Raw genomic sequence first — 17224 nt, 5'->3', positions numbered from 1 at the left:
GGTGGGATTTGCATGAACTGATGCTGAGCGAGATGATCAGAACCAGAAAAACACTGTCCACCCTAACAGCAACATGGGGGTGATATGATCAACCCTGATGGACTCGCTCATTCCATCAGTGCAACAATCAGGGATAATTCGGGGCTATCTGTAATGGAGATACCTTCTGTATCCAGAGAAAGAATTGTGGAGTTTGAGCAAAGACCAAACACTATTACCTTTAATTAAAAAAAAATTATTTATCTTTTTTCTTATTGATATGATTTCTCTCTCATCACATTCAATTTAGATCAATGTAGAGCATGGAAACAAGGTAAAAACTAAGACTGCCTTCTGTGGGGAGGGGTGGGGGTAGAGAAGCAAGATGTGGGGAAAAATTTTAAACACAAAAATAAATTAATAAATTTTTTTAAAAAAGAAAAATTAGCACCTGGAGAAAGTTTTCTTTATGGGAATTTCCTATTAGTGATCAGACCATCCTAGAATCTGGCAAGAAAGTGATTTTGCTAATTGGATTCCTTTGGGATTCAGGGATATGATATATAGATATGCTCTGACATAGCTGACCAGAATGTGGGGATTTGAGGGAATGAGGCGGCACAGGGGATGTTGCTGATATGCTGAAGGGAAGTTTATGTATTCTCTCTTCTGGTTGATACTATTCTTCCCTATTAGGAAAAAACAAAGATTTCTACTAAAGCTGTTGATGCAGATCACTTTGGGTCTTGTAGGAGAATAGAATCAAACACCCTAATTTCCTTTCCTCTAGCTTCTCTCCAGTCTTCTTGCTGCACCACCTTCATACATACTCTCCACCACACACACACACACACACACACACACACACACGCTGATTTATTGACTTTTGAGCATTAATATTCTATGTTCTAAGATCTATTACAGTTTTTAACATCTGATGTTTCTTTGTTATTTTCTCTCTGTTTCTCACATTCTCTCGTCTCTCTGTCTCTATGTCTCTATGTCTCTTTTTCTCTGTCTCTTTGCCTTTCCCTCTGTGTCTCTGTCTCCCTCTGTCTCTGTCTCTGGCTGATAGAGATCTCTGTCTCTCTCTGTCTCTCACTCTCACACACACATGAACACACACATATACACACAAACACACATGAACACACAAGAAATTAAGAATAGAAGACCTTAGCTGCCTTGGCCAAGTTCACACAACAAACTGAAGGAGGGTCTAGATTAAAAATCCCAAAGCTGTGTTCAGTACATGCTGTCCAATTGCTTTCTCAAAGATCAGTTAATAGCTCTTCACTTTCTTCCATCATGGGGAAGATGCTGACAAGACCTCAAGCTGTATCTGCTTTCCCCTCTCCCATTTCACCAACGGAGCTGCTCATTCATATTCAAGATGGGGGGAAAAATGTATCAGCCCTAGTCATAATACAACTAATGGACTCAATTAACTGCAAGGTTCCTAAGTCCCAGTGAAGACCTGGTAAGCCTAAGACATCGGGGCTGCACCTGAATTGAAAATGATAATTGCTCTAAATAAAAAGCTCGGGTATATAATGGTGCTGCCTACTTTCTGAGCCCCTGTGGTACTAGCGGGTTGAATGGCTGGCCATGCCTGGCAGTCACTGAATTCACATTGTGGATAGTTTCCACTGGATTATGAGATAAGAAAGCCTTTTGGAATTATCATTCAAATTTCTTTCAGACTTGTAATAGCCCTGGCAGTATTTGATGGCTCCCAAAGACTCCTCTGCAGGAGAGCTTGCCTCCTGATATGAATTGCTGCAGGTTTGAAACACCATTACTAAGTGTCTGCAAGAAATTCAACAGCCCATTACGATTGTAGCATTTATTTTTAGGGTTAAATGTTTACTGATAAATGCCTGCCAAGGGCAGAAAGGTTGGTGGGGGTGGGGGATGGTGGGAAGGAAAGCCTCTTACTAGCTGCATACACTAGCAAACAAACAAAAAATCCATCCAGTTACAAAAAAACATAGAATGTTATCGAGAGAAAGGACATAAGAAGGCAAAATGTTGGGACACGGAGCATATAATGTCAGATCTGGGAGAGACCTTGGAATAGACAATGCTACAACATGGAACATGGAACGCTGGGATTGAAAAGGGCATCATAATGTAAGATGTCACAATATGGAAGATATTCTGTCAAAATTTGGAGGGATCTAATTTAGAACATAGAACTTTATAACTTAGAAGATGGGATGTTAATGTTGGAAAGGATTTAGAATACTGGGACGCCAACCAAACAACGGAAGAGCTTGGAAGGACTTTGGAACATGTGATGTTTAAACATAGAACACAGAGCATAGGTGTTCTAGAGGCCCTCAGAACTCAGGACATTATTATATGGAATGTATCACATTAAACATGAGATAGACCTTAGAACATTCAGTACTATGGCTAGAAAGGACTCCAGTATTTAGAATGTTGGGACACAGAGCACAATCAGGTTTGAATAGACTCTGGGTACAAAGAATGTTAGATCATTGAGTGTTGGACTATTGGATGCCCAGAATGTCAGAATCTTGAATCTCAGGATTGATGTTCTATGTTCTAGTCTATCCCCTATCATTGTTATATAGGAAGAAACTGAAGCCCTAAGATAAGAATTGACCAATGCCCAAAGTTCCTCTTGGTCGAGTTGATACTAGAATTCCAAGTCATCTCAAAAGTTCTCTCTCATTTAGGAAATGGGCCTTGAATCCATTTATTCAATTATTTCCGTGCTGCACCCAATCTACTTATCACACAAGAGAGATCCAGGCCAAGGGGAAGGATGAGAATTGACCCCCCAAAATGAAAGCTTGTTTCTTTCTTGCTTTTTAAAATACCCATCTAAACCTTTGATATAATGGAGATTTTGACACCTCCCAAAACCTGAAAAATCAAAATTCAGGTGGTTCATTTTTAACAAATGGTTTGTATTTAAAAGCATTATCTTTGCCCCAAGACCAAAACCTGTAAATTGGGCCTTCCACTTCTTTACCTTAGCATCTCCCTCATAATTAATCATAGATTTGCCTAATCTGTGCAAATTAAAACACTTTTTACAATGCCACAATAATAAAGTGGCTCATATTCAAACCAAATTAGCTGGCCTATTCTAACTCATATTTTATATTCAGGCAAACATTACATGAGCAGCTAGGAGGCAGAGTGGATAGAGTTTTGGATCTAGAATTATGAAGACCTTAATTCAAATTTATATTCAGACACTATATGATCCTGGGCAAGTCACTTAATCCTCTTTGCCTCAGTTTCCTTATCAGTAAAATAAGCTAGAGAAGGAAATGGAAATGGCAATCCACCTTATTATCTTTGCCAAGAAATTCCAATAGGGTTGGACATGTTCAACAACAGTAAGAAAGAAATTAGGATTTACTAACTTGATGGTTCTTGGAGATGGAATTTTGACAGCCCAGTTGTCTTTGGAACTGCCAAAAAGGACTGACTAAACAGTTCAGAACCTCTGCTTGGACTTCCCAGAATCCATCTGCCTTATAAATCTCTAGAACCAACTACTCTCTGTTTTCCTTACTCTTCCAAACATTCTCTTAAAATTTTCAAGCATGAATAGGAATTAAAATATAAAATCATCATTTAAGAGGAACCATGTAAAGAAAAACTCTCAGATGAGTTGAAATTGAAGACAATTTTTGGCTTTGTTTGCTTTTTTTCTTTTATATATGGCAAATATTTACACAAAGAAAAGTGCAATCCCTGGGGAAAAGTGATTACATTTATTGACTGTTAAGTCCTACTATGGGCACAATATCATCTTTGTTTATAATAAGAAGAACCTAAAAGTAAAAGAAATTCACCTGCTTGAGCTCCTTATTAGCAAATAATTCTTATTTACAAATCCCAAGACAATCACAAGGTATCTCAGAGACAAGAGCCACATTCCACCAACTACTTTCACTAAAAACTATTATATTTTAGTAAGAACAAAGTGATTTTTAATACCCAAATTAATTTTTTGAAAATTAACATTTTTCTGGTATTTCCTTATTTTTTCCTCTTTCATGATGTTGGATTATAATCATAGTAAATTAATGAGCATATGAATAGAATTCCTAAATAAATCTACATACACATATCAGATGTTCATTTTCCAAAATCTTTAACGAGTAATCAATCAGACAACAAGAATTTATTTAAGCAAATACTGTGTGGCAGACATTATGCCAATATAATGGAGGTATACAATTTTTTAAAAAGTGGAAGATTAATTTGTTTGAAAAGTTTCCCTTCTCCTAAAGACACTTCCCTGACTTTCCTCCCTTCTTTTCCCCCTGTGCACTTATAATCCTCAGCCCTCAAGGAGATAGTGGGATGCCCCATACTAAAATTTTTATTCAACTGTTGGGTAACTACTTACAAGGTAAATTGTAAAAAGAATTCTTCAGTTTTGGCCTGCACAATGTGACCTCTGAGGTACCCTACAATCAGATTCTATAATTCTCCTTTGCTTCTACTTTTCAAATTTCAAGGAATGAAATCATAGGATGGTACAAGTCACCACCATAAATTGGGAAACTACTCTGATTCCTAGAGTCATCTAAAAAAGACCAGTAAATGATGCTGGTATTCTGAATTTCTATAATAATAATATGCAAAGTGATTCCAGAACTTGATAGAAATTTTGGGTAAAGAGGCTGAGAGTTCTGAATCATTCATTCATTCTTTGCCCCATGTTATCTGTGAAGTACAACTGATTCCCTGAATTACATCAAAATCTCTCTGGATCAGGATATGACAGAGACTACTGGGGAGCAAGGAAGGACCATGGTTCAAAACCACTATTAAGAGAAGTTTTGAACCAATAATTTGATAAAAACCTCTTTGAACCCACTAAAACAACCACCATAAAATGACAATCTACCAGAGAGATAATAGCATGCTGGCCATGCAGTCAAATGCAGTTGCCTATCCCTTCATTGCTCTCTACCTCAATTTACTCATTTTTAAAGTAAGGGTAATCATTGAGTTTCCACTTACCTTTCAATGTTGTTATAAGATTAGCACCTTCCATATCTTAAGTGGATATGAACAGTCAAGTCAATGAGCAATTATTAGGGATTGGATCTGTTATCTCATCTATAGGGAAAACTCCAAATGGAGGAGACTCTCTGTACCATTTCAAAGAAGGACTTTCTCTGAAAGGAATAATATAATAAATAATCTTAGGAAGTTGACTAAGGCACTGAAAGGAAAAAGGATTTTCGTAGGATCCCAAAGCCAGTATGAAAGCTTAAACATAGGTTTTTCTTAACTCAAGTCCAGCTTATCCATTTCATTATGTTGCCTCTCATAAGCCCAAAAGCACTATCAAAATAGGAATTAACGTCACCAAGAAAATCTTGTCTTAAACACTGCATTGGTCAATAGTACCTGGTCTATCATAGCCATTTAACACATTAACTCACTCTAACTTTGCATCTATCTTTCTGTATCTATCTATCTATCTATCTATCTATCTATCTATCTTCCATTTGTCTGTCTGTCTTTCCATCTATCTGTCTGCCTATCTGTCTACACAACCTGGATACCAAACCAGGCAAGTTAAGCAAAATTACTTAATATCAAAGTTAGTCAATTCTTTCTCTCTTTCCCTCCCTTTTTAAAAAAAGAGAGCAGCCACTGAATTGTCTCTGCTTAATCGCTCCTCATCATATCTATCCATCAAGACCAGAGAAGCAGTGCAGGCCTTAAATTTTCTCATCTAGCAGTGGCCATGTTTATTTGAGGCTCTTCTCCTTACAAGACTCCATCGCATTACCATTTAGAAATGATGTAGGAAAGAGAGGCAATCATTGCCAATGCCGAGCCAGACGTATTACACAATTCATAGACTCGGCAATCACGAGATGGGATTTATTCAGTCTCAGACACTGACGTTGATGTGACCCAAACCTAATTTTCTAGAGGACAGCACAATTCCCATTGATTTGGAGTGGAGGAGGGGGAGTGATTCTAGTCATGTTGGTTTCCCATGCAGACTAGCTTTTTAGACTCCAGATAAAAATGACTATTAAAAAAAATAAAACCCAACCAGAGAGGTCTCCAAAAGTCTCTTTTGTTTATGTATTTGTTTTAAAAATACAAATGACCTAAGAGACAAAATGACCCTGGTGTGATATTGGAGGATGGAGAAGAGCATAATCTTGTAAAGAGTAGCATTGTCTGAAATGTATAAAGGGATTCCATTAGGTGCATGAAATGATTTCCTTCTCCACTCAACTGCAAAATTTTGGCATTTCATATACATTAAAAGGAAATCTTCCAGAGGAACGACTGAATTTACAGTCTCTGTGATGAATGTGTCCAAACAAGCTCAAAATAACAGCACACACTTCCTTCCCTTTTCTGACACATCTTTTCCTTTCGATCATGATGTTGCAATCTATACAATGTCAAGAGAGTCAAGATAACTTTTCTGGCACATTACATCATCCGATGCCATTTATAGCTATAACTGCCCAGGAAGGTCACTCGGTGACACTGACTCAAAAATGTTTCGTTACTTAGGATTTCTTATTTAAATATCTAATTACATCCAAGTCAACTCATGTCAAGGACCTATGACATCCTCCATGAAGAAACCTATTCTACTGAGGCTGATTACTACTCGAACTATAATTTATCATCATAGATCATAGAATCTGTGATTTTAAAGCTGGAAAGAGCCTTGGCAGTCACTTAATCAAATCCCTTCATTTTACAGATGAGGAAATTGGGGCACAACAAGGTTAAGTGATTTACCCACGTTCACAGAGGTAGAAAAAAGAGGAGTCTGGATTTGGAACTAAGCCATTGAATCCAAATCCAATGTTCTTTCCACTGTAGCATACTGTCTGTCACTCAGGGACATCAAGTGACTTGTCTGTGGCCACAGAGCAAGGGTAAAAGTTGGGATCTGAACTCAGATTTTCATGTATCCATGCCATGGAATATCCACCCAGCTATACTGTATTTCAAGCTCATTGTCCAAATGATTTGATGTTTGTCTCACTTTCCCAAAGAAGCCCATGTCATCAGGGGAGGTGATGCCACATAAGCACTTGAATTAGATTTGAGAGAGGGGGATGCTGTGCTGTCACCAGTCTCACTTCTCCTCTGGAGTCTTCTGGGTCCAGTAGTCAGACATGAATCAGGACAAAGGGAGATGGCCCTGGATGTGAGGAAATCAGGGTGAAGTGCTGCCCAAGATCACTTAGCTAGTAAGTGGCAAGTGACTGAGGCTGGTTTAAACTCCAGTCCCCCTGACTCCAAGAACAGTGCTCTATCCACTGCAGCACCTAGCTGCAAGGGTGTACCAGAGAGAGACGCTGGCAAGCAGCTACATACCCAAAGAAAGGGTGAGAGTGAAAGAGTAGCATTTGCATGATCCAGAAAGGATTAGAATTTTCAGAATTCAGGCATTAATTATCTGGGGTTCATTCACGTTGAAAAAGAAATACATTTTGATAAGTATTTCAATGACGTTGATTTTTTGTACAATCCAAATGTAATTTATTAAAGATATTCTCAGCAGAGGTCCTTAGGCTTTACCAGATTAGATTACTCAAAGGTGGGGTCCAGAATACAACCAAAAGTTTAGGGGGTCCCTCCACTATATATCTTCAAATGCCCCTTCTATTTGGTGCTTAAGGTTAAAATAAAAATCAATTGACCACTTTTAAAAGACTTAAGGAGACAAAACTACTATCTTCAAGTATACAGAAATTCATCCTAGATATCAAATGGGAAGGAAATTAGATTTGTTCCAGTGGGCACCAGAGGAGAGAGCTAGGAAAAAGTAGAGGTTACACAAAGGCATATTTTGATATAACAAAAGAGCAAATCCTCTAACTCCCAGTGCTCTCCCTCCTCATTCCCCACTCCCCCAAAATTAAGTTTTAAAAACAATTAGCTTTCTTGTATAATAATAAGTTCCCTGTCAGCAGGGAGATTCAAGTCATGCTGGATGAGGACTAATTAATAGCTTGATGAAGCAGTGAATTAGAGTCTAAAGTCAGGAAGACTAGGATTCAAATCCAGCCTCAGACACTACTAGTTGGGTAACCCTGGGCAGATCACTTAACCTCTGTTGGCCTCAGTTTTTCTACCTGTAATTATTATTAATTAATTATAAAATTATTAATAATCACACTTACCGCATGGAGTTGTTGTGACGAGCAAATAAGATGATAACTGTAAAGCAATCAGCCCGTGTCAGCCATGTAGCAAGAGCCATATAATTGCTATTTATCTTTCTATCATCCTCATCACCATCATCATTATTAATATTATTATTGTCATTATTAAGAGCATCATAGACAGGATTGCTTAGAAAGTAAGGGTGCTTAAAGCATCTCCTAACACTAACAGTGTGACCTTGGGTAAATTACTTAACCCTGACTGCCTCACATCTAGGGCTATCTCCAGGAACCCTGATTCATATGTGGCCAGTGGACCCAGATGACTCCAGAGAGGAAAGTGAGGCTGAGGACTTAGCACAGCCCTCTTCTTGATTTGTTTTTGTAATTTTTTTTTGCAAGGCAAATGGGGTTAAGTGGCTTGCCCGAGGCCACACAGCTAGGTAATAAGTGGGTGAGGCTGTATTTGAACTCAGGGACTCCTGACTCCAGGGCCGGTGCTCTATCCACTGCGCCACCTAGCTGCCCCAGCATAGCCCTCTTTCAGTCAAATTCTATTCACTTGTTTGTCATGACATCACCTCCTTAAAACCCTGGTCTTCTTCAAGGATGAACAACAAACATCATCATCACCATCGTCTTCATCATCAACACCAACAAGATAATGGTAAAATGAACAATGCATTCGAGTTCAAAGATCCACATTGGAATCCTGGTGATATTTCCTTTAAGTGTAGCTTTCCTTATGCTATTTAGCTATCAGTACATTATAACTGTGATAAACATCCCACTGAGAGACTTTTCAGGTTTCTCAGTTGTCAAGGCTTCAGTTCTCTGATCTCTGCAACTGAAGGAGTGGCTTTAATGCTTTCTAAGGATATTTCTGACTCCATATCCCATGATCCTTCCAGCGCTTGAGCACATAATCCTCACTATTCTGCATTGGCATGATTTAAGAACCTTGTAGATGTAGAACACTGTACCATGTGCTAGAGGAGTTTACAGTGTTGGGAATCAGACATAATTCCTGACCTCATGATGCTTTCTTTTTTTTTTAATATTACTTATTTAAGGTAATGGGGTTAAGTGACTTGCCCATAGTCACACAGGCAATTCACTGTCTGAATCAGGATTTAAACTCAAGTCCTCCTGACTCCAGGACTGGTGCTCTACCCACTGTGCCACCTAACTGCCCCTTAGTTTCTTTATTAAGACATTTTAATAAATGGCACACCTCCCTCAAGGAGAGAGGAGCCCTCATGATGCTTTCTGTCTAGAATAGGATATGATAAGTATATTTAAGGGAGAGAATGCAGTGAATGAATAGCTATTGTGAGTCCATTTCATAAGCACCTATGAGATGCAACATGATAGACTTTCACATGCTTTATTTATGAAGTCCCTATTATGTGCTGAGATTAAAGACTACGCTAAGAATCAGCTAAAGGTTCATGGAGGAAAAAAATATCATGGAATGGTATAGAATGCCACACTTGGGAGTCAGGAAAATAATTGTGTTTTCTTGGAGGATTCTCTGAATATCTCTTAGATCTCAATTTCACCATCTGTAAAATGCAGCTGATATGTTTGTTACCTGCTTTACAGAGCTATGGTCAGGCTCCAGAGGGACAATGGAGGTAAAACTCTTAGCAAATTTCAAAGTGCTATATTATGGGTTGTTATTGTCATTTAGAGGACAGACTATTAGCCCTCCAGGTTGGACGATCTCAATGGATCTAACAGAATCACAGAATTTGAGGGAAGAAACAGCTCACCTGCCATGGAGTCCAAAACGAAAAGGAATCCCAGTCACAACATTTTTAATAATTTTTCACCCAGCTTCTGCTAAGAGATCTCCAAAGTTGAAGAGCTCTCTGCCTCCTAAGGCATTCATTTTGGACACTTCCCACTGTTCAGAAAAATGGTGAACCAAGTGACTTCTTTTCTCTGAGTCTTGATATCCTCATCCAGCATATAGGATCATGATTCCTAGAGTGCCCATATTACAGTATAGATCAAAGAAAAATTAGTGTTTGGTTGGCCTAGATGCCCCAAAGTAGGGAAGGAAGCTTATAATCATCATGATCTTACCCTAATAATGGCAATATTATATAACAGCATAATTTTTAAAAGCCAAGTCTGTTCATATCATCATATTGGTTAACTCATTAAAAAAATGGAGACCAGCTACTTGAAAACTACATATGTGTATATATGCATACTTACACACATGTATGTAAATATACTTTTACATATATGTGGATATATATATATCTCCTTGATTTCATGGTACAATAGATATTGGGACAGGAAATGAACTTGTACCTCAGGGGTCATTCTCATCTTGCAGTCAGGAAATATTAATTTGCTGATCTTCTTTATGTGGATGAGTTTAAAGGGAAATTGGCATAAATGGAACCTGGGGATTTTACGCCCACTTCAGCTCCAGAGCGAGGGCCATAAAGAAAGGAGCCAACTTTATTGGCGTATTTTACACCACAAAGGGCTGAACTGGAGAATTGAAATATTAATAAAATATTTCCTGTGCTGAATTTGTTGATTAACTCAATAGCAGGAGGGTTTCGTCAAGAGCTGATGGATTATGGGGAAGATTAAGGGCAGTTTGTCTCATCTTGTAATTACTAATAGGAAGGCTTTAATTACACCCATAACTCCCTAGATGTTGCTGCTGCTGCCGACGCTGCCATAGAGCCTTGTGGCTGAAACACTGTCTCTCCATGGGATTCCTCCATTACCCCCCCATCCAACCTGAAATCCTCTCAATGCCGATTCACTCTTCTAAGAAAGGACTCCTTCGGCCATGTTTGTAGAGTATTGTGATCCTCAACAAATGGATCAGTTCTATTCATTTTTTAATTATTCAGAGGAGAGCACAACGCTTATAGTTGGGGAACGACAAAAGAAATACTAGACATGGATTCCTGGGTTGACAACATGTTAGCTATTCAAGGAAATACTTTGTGGGCCACAGTTTCTCTCTCTGTGAAATGGGGATGATAATAGTAGCATGGTTCACTTCACCATATTGTTTTAAGTTAAACACTTTGTAATATCAAAGTACAGAGGAAATATAAGCAGTTGTTATTATAAACACAGCAATTATTTTGATTTCTTAGGATAACAGTCTTTGAGATTAATATTGCCAGTGTGCCAGGGGTCAGTCAGTCAATCTACAAACATTTTTTTTTTATTTCTGAGACTCATTATATATGCTGGGCTGTAAATGCTGGGAAACTTGAAGAAAAGACAAATCATAGTCCATGCCTTCAAAGAGCTTACATTCTAATGACTGAGATAATAGATCTGTCAGTAGAAAAATACAAGATGCACCAGAATATAAACAACCTTCTATGGGAAAGCACCAAACAGCTAAGGAGTCTGTAGAATAAGCAATGTCTTGAAAGAAAACAAGGATTCTAAGAAGTGGCCGTGAAAGGAGAGAGCCTTCCAGGAGGAGGAAAGATCGGGAACGTAACTACAAAGGGCTGAGAATTAGGAAAGAAGCATACTGCTTCAAAACCAGCCATGAGGCCAGTCTGGCTAGTTTGCTATATTGTGACACACTCTATGTCCCACAAAGCTGGATGTGTATCTTTGGTCCCTTTCTGAGGGATGACTCAGAAAGGACTAGAAGAGGCATAAGTGGCTTAGCCCAGTTCAGAAAGTCCTCTGTTCACTCCTGTTATGTTGGCATTTTCCAGGTTCACAGATGAACTGAGACTTAAAAAGATTAACTCAATTGGCCCAGGTCTCAGAGCTCTTCAGTTTGAATTCACATAGAGACCTCCTGACAACTCCAGGATGCCTTCAAATACTCTACAGAATTCCTCAATTATTATTACTACTATCAGCCATCCATTACATACACATTTAAATATTATTTTCTATGTGAAGTCTTTTATGAATTTCCCAATTAGAAATCACCCTTTTGCCTGGTTGGATAGGAAACAAAAAGATAAAAAGATGTCTTTGCACAACACTACTGTTATTACAATAAAAATGTGTAAATCTTATGTCATATGCATGAGGACATGATCTTTTTTGAACATGAAGAACAGCTACTGCTGCTATTAACTAGAAATTATCTTCCTTTCATTGAATTTTATTTGTACTTCTCTTATTCAATTATCATATTATATTTTCTAAGACAATTTCTTGTGTATGTCTAGTCCTTCCCACCAAAATGTGATTTAATAGGAGAGAGACAAAGTCTTAGCCATCTCCATCCAACTCATAGAGATCATTCCTTTCTAGAAATCTCATGAAACAGTGTCTGAATTTCTTCATTGTCTTTTTTTACCATTTTGCCTTATATCACAGTTGTCAGAGTTTATGTCATCATTTTTACTAGACCTTAACTCTTGGTGGAGAGTGTTGCATTTTACAAGGCTGAGGGTTCATTAGAAAGAGGACTAAACATGGAAGTCAAGAGAATATGACATCAAAACCCAGCTCTGACATCAGTAAATTACTTCAACAATCAAACAGATTAGATAGCATTTATCTGGTTCTATATGCCAAGTAACCTAAATGACCAAGTACCTCATGATAGGATGTTTCCTGTTGGCTTTGGACATATGATAATACTAAGTTGGACAATTCTTCAAATTCCTTGTTGCTTCTCCAATGAAAAACCTTTGAGGAATGCCTGAGGAATTCAGTGGGTCAGATAATAGTGATACAGAAACAGAAATGAAGCAGTCCCAGTGATTAGGTTACTTTCTATTGGGGTAACAACATGAACATATTTAGCTAAATAAGAAGCTGACAGAATATAAAATGGGGAAAAAGGAAAGATTAGGAAAAAGTTCATATAGAGGGCAGTTCTTGAACTATGTCTCAAAGAAATCTAGAGCTTCTAAGACATGGAAAAATGAATGGGAGGCATGGGATTCTAAGAGGCTGAAGGGAAGGAATTCTGGGTAAGGTCAATGCCAAGCCACAGAACTGGAAGACTGAGAATCAACGCTAGGGAACAGTAAGAAAGCCAATAACCTAAGCTCCATCATTTGTAACATGTGGACATACCAACACCTGTCTCAGAGGGTTGCTGTGAACAATGTAGATCAACAACACACTTTTCAAATCTTAAGGCATTAGATAGATGTTAGCTTAGGTTATTTATCTTGAATGCCCCCACAGTATTTTGCATATATTAAGAACTCAATCGCTGTTGTTGGAAAGAATGAATGAATTCCAAATGGATTGGAGAAGAGAGCCGGCTTGCCTGGGAACATGGACAGGATAACTGGCAGACACACATGACTGAAGGCTACATAAATGAGATTTTCTTGTTTCCAATATAAAGCATCTAAATATATTCTGCTAATATTCCAATTCTGATTTCCTAGAACAGAAAATGTTATACTATAACTAGCCCCTCTGCAGGAGACAATATGGTTCTAGTTGAAAGTGTTCAGGGAAAATGGCTAAAAATGGGTTAATTACAATACTTGCAGTTTTTAGATGCAAGAGAACCACTTTTTCAAAATTTAATTTCTCTCAGTATATTGCTACACTATATAATGCAAACTCAGAGAGACATGTGCATTCAGTAGATGTATAGCCAATATATTTTCTGTTGTTTTTATAGTGCACAACTTTTTTTATATTCTAACATTTTATGCCAGCCATGAAAAAGATAAATAAATATTTATGACATTCACTCAATTCCACAGTAACTACTAAGTTGTGCGTGTTCTTTCTCAGGCTTGCAACGAGCCTGTCTGGGCTGCTATGTTTCTTCATCCTGGAGAAGACTGGGGACCAGCCGGTCCTCATCTCCAGACCTTAAACACCTCGTCTCACTCCCTGCAAGCCAAGGCCCCCTCACAGTATAGCATAAAAAAAAAAAAACTTAATTACACCAGCTGTAGATTTGGATGGATCCATTCCCTGGGGCCATGATATAAACAGTTAAATGCACATCCCATTCTCCAGGTTCTCAGTCAACACTGTCCTTCCTTTGGTAAGGACCATGGACAAGAGAAATCTGATCCAAAACTGAGGAAGAAACCCCCACAAACAAAAGGGGTCTGAAGCTAAGTTCAGATAGCTTTGCAGACAGTCTTCCTTTGCTTGAATCAGTCTAATTTGCATCTCCCCTCTAAGGCATAGAGACATTTTTTATACAATGAAAAAGATAGAGTGATTTGGTTAAGGGGGAAAGCGTTTCTATATTAGCTTCACGATATCTCAACTCTCAAAATTTGCAGAATGATACTATCACAAAATCGCAAAATATTACAGCTAAAAAAGATCATAAAGTGTCAGCATGTAGAATGTCAAATCTAATATGAGCTTCCAACAATGGAATGTCCATGCTTAGAAAGCCTTACATTAGAGAATGCCAAAGCTGGGGGGAACCAGAATGTCTGAAGTGGGAAGACCTTATTCTATTGAATGTTAGCACACAGTATTAAATATATAGAAGTGACTTACAATGGAGAATTCTAGAAGAATTCAAAACAAACCAAGTCTAGGTGGGATGATCAATAAAGAGAGGTGTGATATAGAGGGTTTCTTGGCCAGGTAAAGTTTGAAATGTGAGATGTCTTCCAACCCCGAGACTAAAGGTAAAGTATGAGGGTTGGGATATACCTCAGAACACAAACTGATGGAAATAGAAGGGAACTTAGAAAACACAACCTCAGAGCTGGAGTCGATGGTAAACTATTCAAGAAAAATAAATATTGCAAAATATCAGATCTAGAAGGACTCCTAGAACTCAGAACCTCAGAAATGGATGAATATAATAAACCTAAGAGAAAATATAGAGCAGAGAATGGTGCAGTTCATTCAAAACCAAGCAGGATCTTAAAATATAAAATGTCACCTATTAGGGACCTTAGAGAAAAGAATGATGAAACACAGAATCTTAAGGTCAGAAGGGACATTGGAGATTACTGAATTCAATGTGTTCCTTTTACAGTTGAGGAAACCAATACCCAGAGGAGCACAATGATTTGTACAATTCAAAGCAAAATAAATGGCAAATCGTGTATGCAAAGGGCTCTTCTAACACCTGGACTAGTGTCCTTCCCATTAGAACACCCTGCTGATTACCCCAATGCCAATTCTTTGCAATCATACTAACACTGAGAGAGAGCAGACACTCAATATGAACATCATAATGCCTTCCCATAATTCTCAGCAACATGAAAAGGTTTCTAAGCTGCATCACTCATCTCTTCCTCCTTTGTCCATAAATTATGGATTAATAAACCTTGCCTAATATGCAGCTTGATTAATCTTGCACATATTCAGAAGAGGAATATATTTTAGTATTGCCATCCAAAGTGAATTATGATAAACCATGTCCCATGTGTGCTGACAAGAAATAAGGTTCTTTTCTGCTATAAACTGAATTCTCCCCCTCGAGGTTTGTTCAGAGTAAGCAGAATAGCAAAAAAGAGAGAATGGAGATGGACAGTTGTTGCCAAGGTCACAGGACAGTACACCTAAAAATTCTCAGGGAGGGTTCAAGAATTCAGATGTTGGCGGCTGGAAAGGTCTGGTCACAACACACCTATCCCCAACTTTACAGGTGAAAAATCTAAAGATTATAGAGGGGGAAGGGGGCCTATATATCCAATATCTTAGAGTTTGTCTCTGACTACCAGTGATTAATCAAGGAATACTTTCCTTATCCATAAAACGAGGGACTTGAGCTAGATTAAGTTTTATTTTTGTATCATGGAACCTTTGAGGAGCATATTGTAACTTCTGGACACCTTTCTTAGAGTAAGGTTTTTAAAGGAATTAAATAAAATGTGTAAGATTATAAAGAAATGAAATTATATTAAAATATAGGTATATGAGTAGTCATCAAAAACAAGTTCATAAGTTCCCTGCTAAAAAGTCTGGTCCCTTCCAATTCTAGAATCATAAACATGAGTGCCAAATAAAAGGAACACCAAGTAGGCCAATGCGCCTGGACCTTACAATGTATGAAGGGAATAATGAGCATTAAGGCAAGAAAAATAATTTGGGTTCAAGTTGTGAAGGGTTTTCAATAGGGAGTTGACTGAGCAGCGGAGTGAGATGAGAATTGGATGGAGATGAAGGTATATGGCACAAAATGGGGTTTGGAGTCTAAAATAAGCATAAGGGTGCCAGAAGCCTTCCATACTAAGGACTTCCTCAGCTGAAGGCATAACTAGAATTTTCCATCTTATGCCCTAGGTCAATGACGAGGCACTACTAGGGTTGTCAAGGTAGAGAAGCCCAGTCCAAATCAACAAACTATATTTAGAAAAGGAGGAAAGAGATGTTTATATAGAAATGGTCCTGCCCTCATGAAACACAGTCTAGTTGTCGTGAGGAGGGAATGAGCCCCAAGAGCAGGTAACAAGCAATATTGCCTGAATGCCTCGGGGAGTCACAAGATTGAAAAGGTTATTATTGACAGTGGGGAGCAAAGACAGCTTCCTGGAAAAGATGCCTTAGGAGATGGTCTTTGGATGATTAGTGGGAATAGGAGAGGGAGGACATTCCAAACTCAGGGAAAAGTCTGAACAAAGATCTACAGAGGCAGAAGAAAGAACATTTAAGACAAAGAAATGTCTCATTTAGATCCAAGAGCATATCGAATAACATGAAAAAGTCAATAAACAATGGATGATACCAATCGATATTTAACTGCCAAAGGAGATTATATTTACATTGTAGGTAGGAAATAATTGAGCAGTATAATATACATGTAGAAAAGGGATAAAGACACTTTGAACATGAACATCAACATGAATTTAGTGAAACACAACTGACATGGGTGTAGTATGTTCTGACAAATCAGCATAAATCACTATTTCTTCCATTTCTGATCATTACCATCAAAGGAATGAGGAGCAATCTCAGAGATAATTCCAAAATGATTTCTCTTTCCCTTTGATATGTGGTTTTTCCATCTTTTTCAAGTGTTTTACATTCCCAGGAATATATGCCTGATGGCAGCAGCTCTGTGTGTGTGTGTGTGTGTGTGTGTGCGCTTACAATGAGGGAAGAGAAGAGAGAGTGATAGTGAGAGGATGGGCAACAACCCAAAAGCATACTGGGTAGCAGAAGGA

This window comes from Macrotis lagotis, chromosome 2, assembly GCF_037893015.1.
Source record: "Macrotis lagotis isolate mMagLag1 chromosome 2, bilby.v1.9.chrom.fasta, whole genome shotgun sequence".
Taxonomy (NCBI): Eukaryota; Metazoa; Chordata; class Mammalia; order Peramelemorphia; family Peramelidae; genus Macrotis; species Macrotis lagotis.
This window is presented reverse-complemented; position numbering follows the sequence as displayed.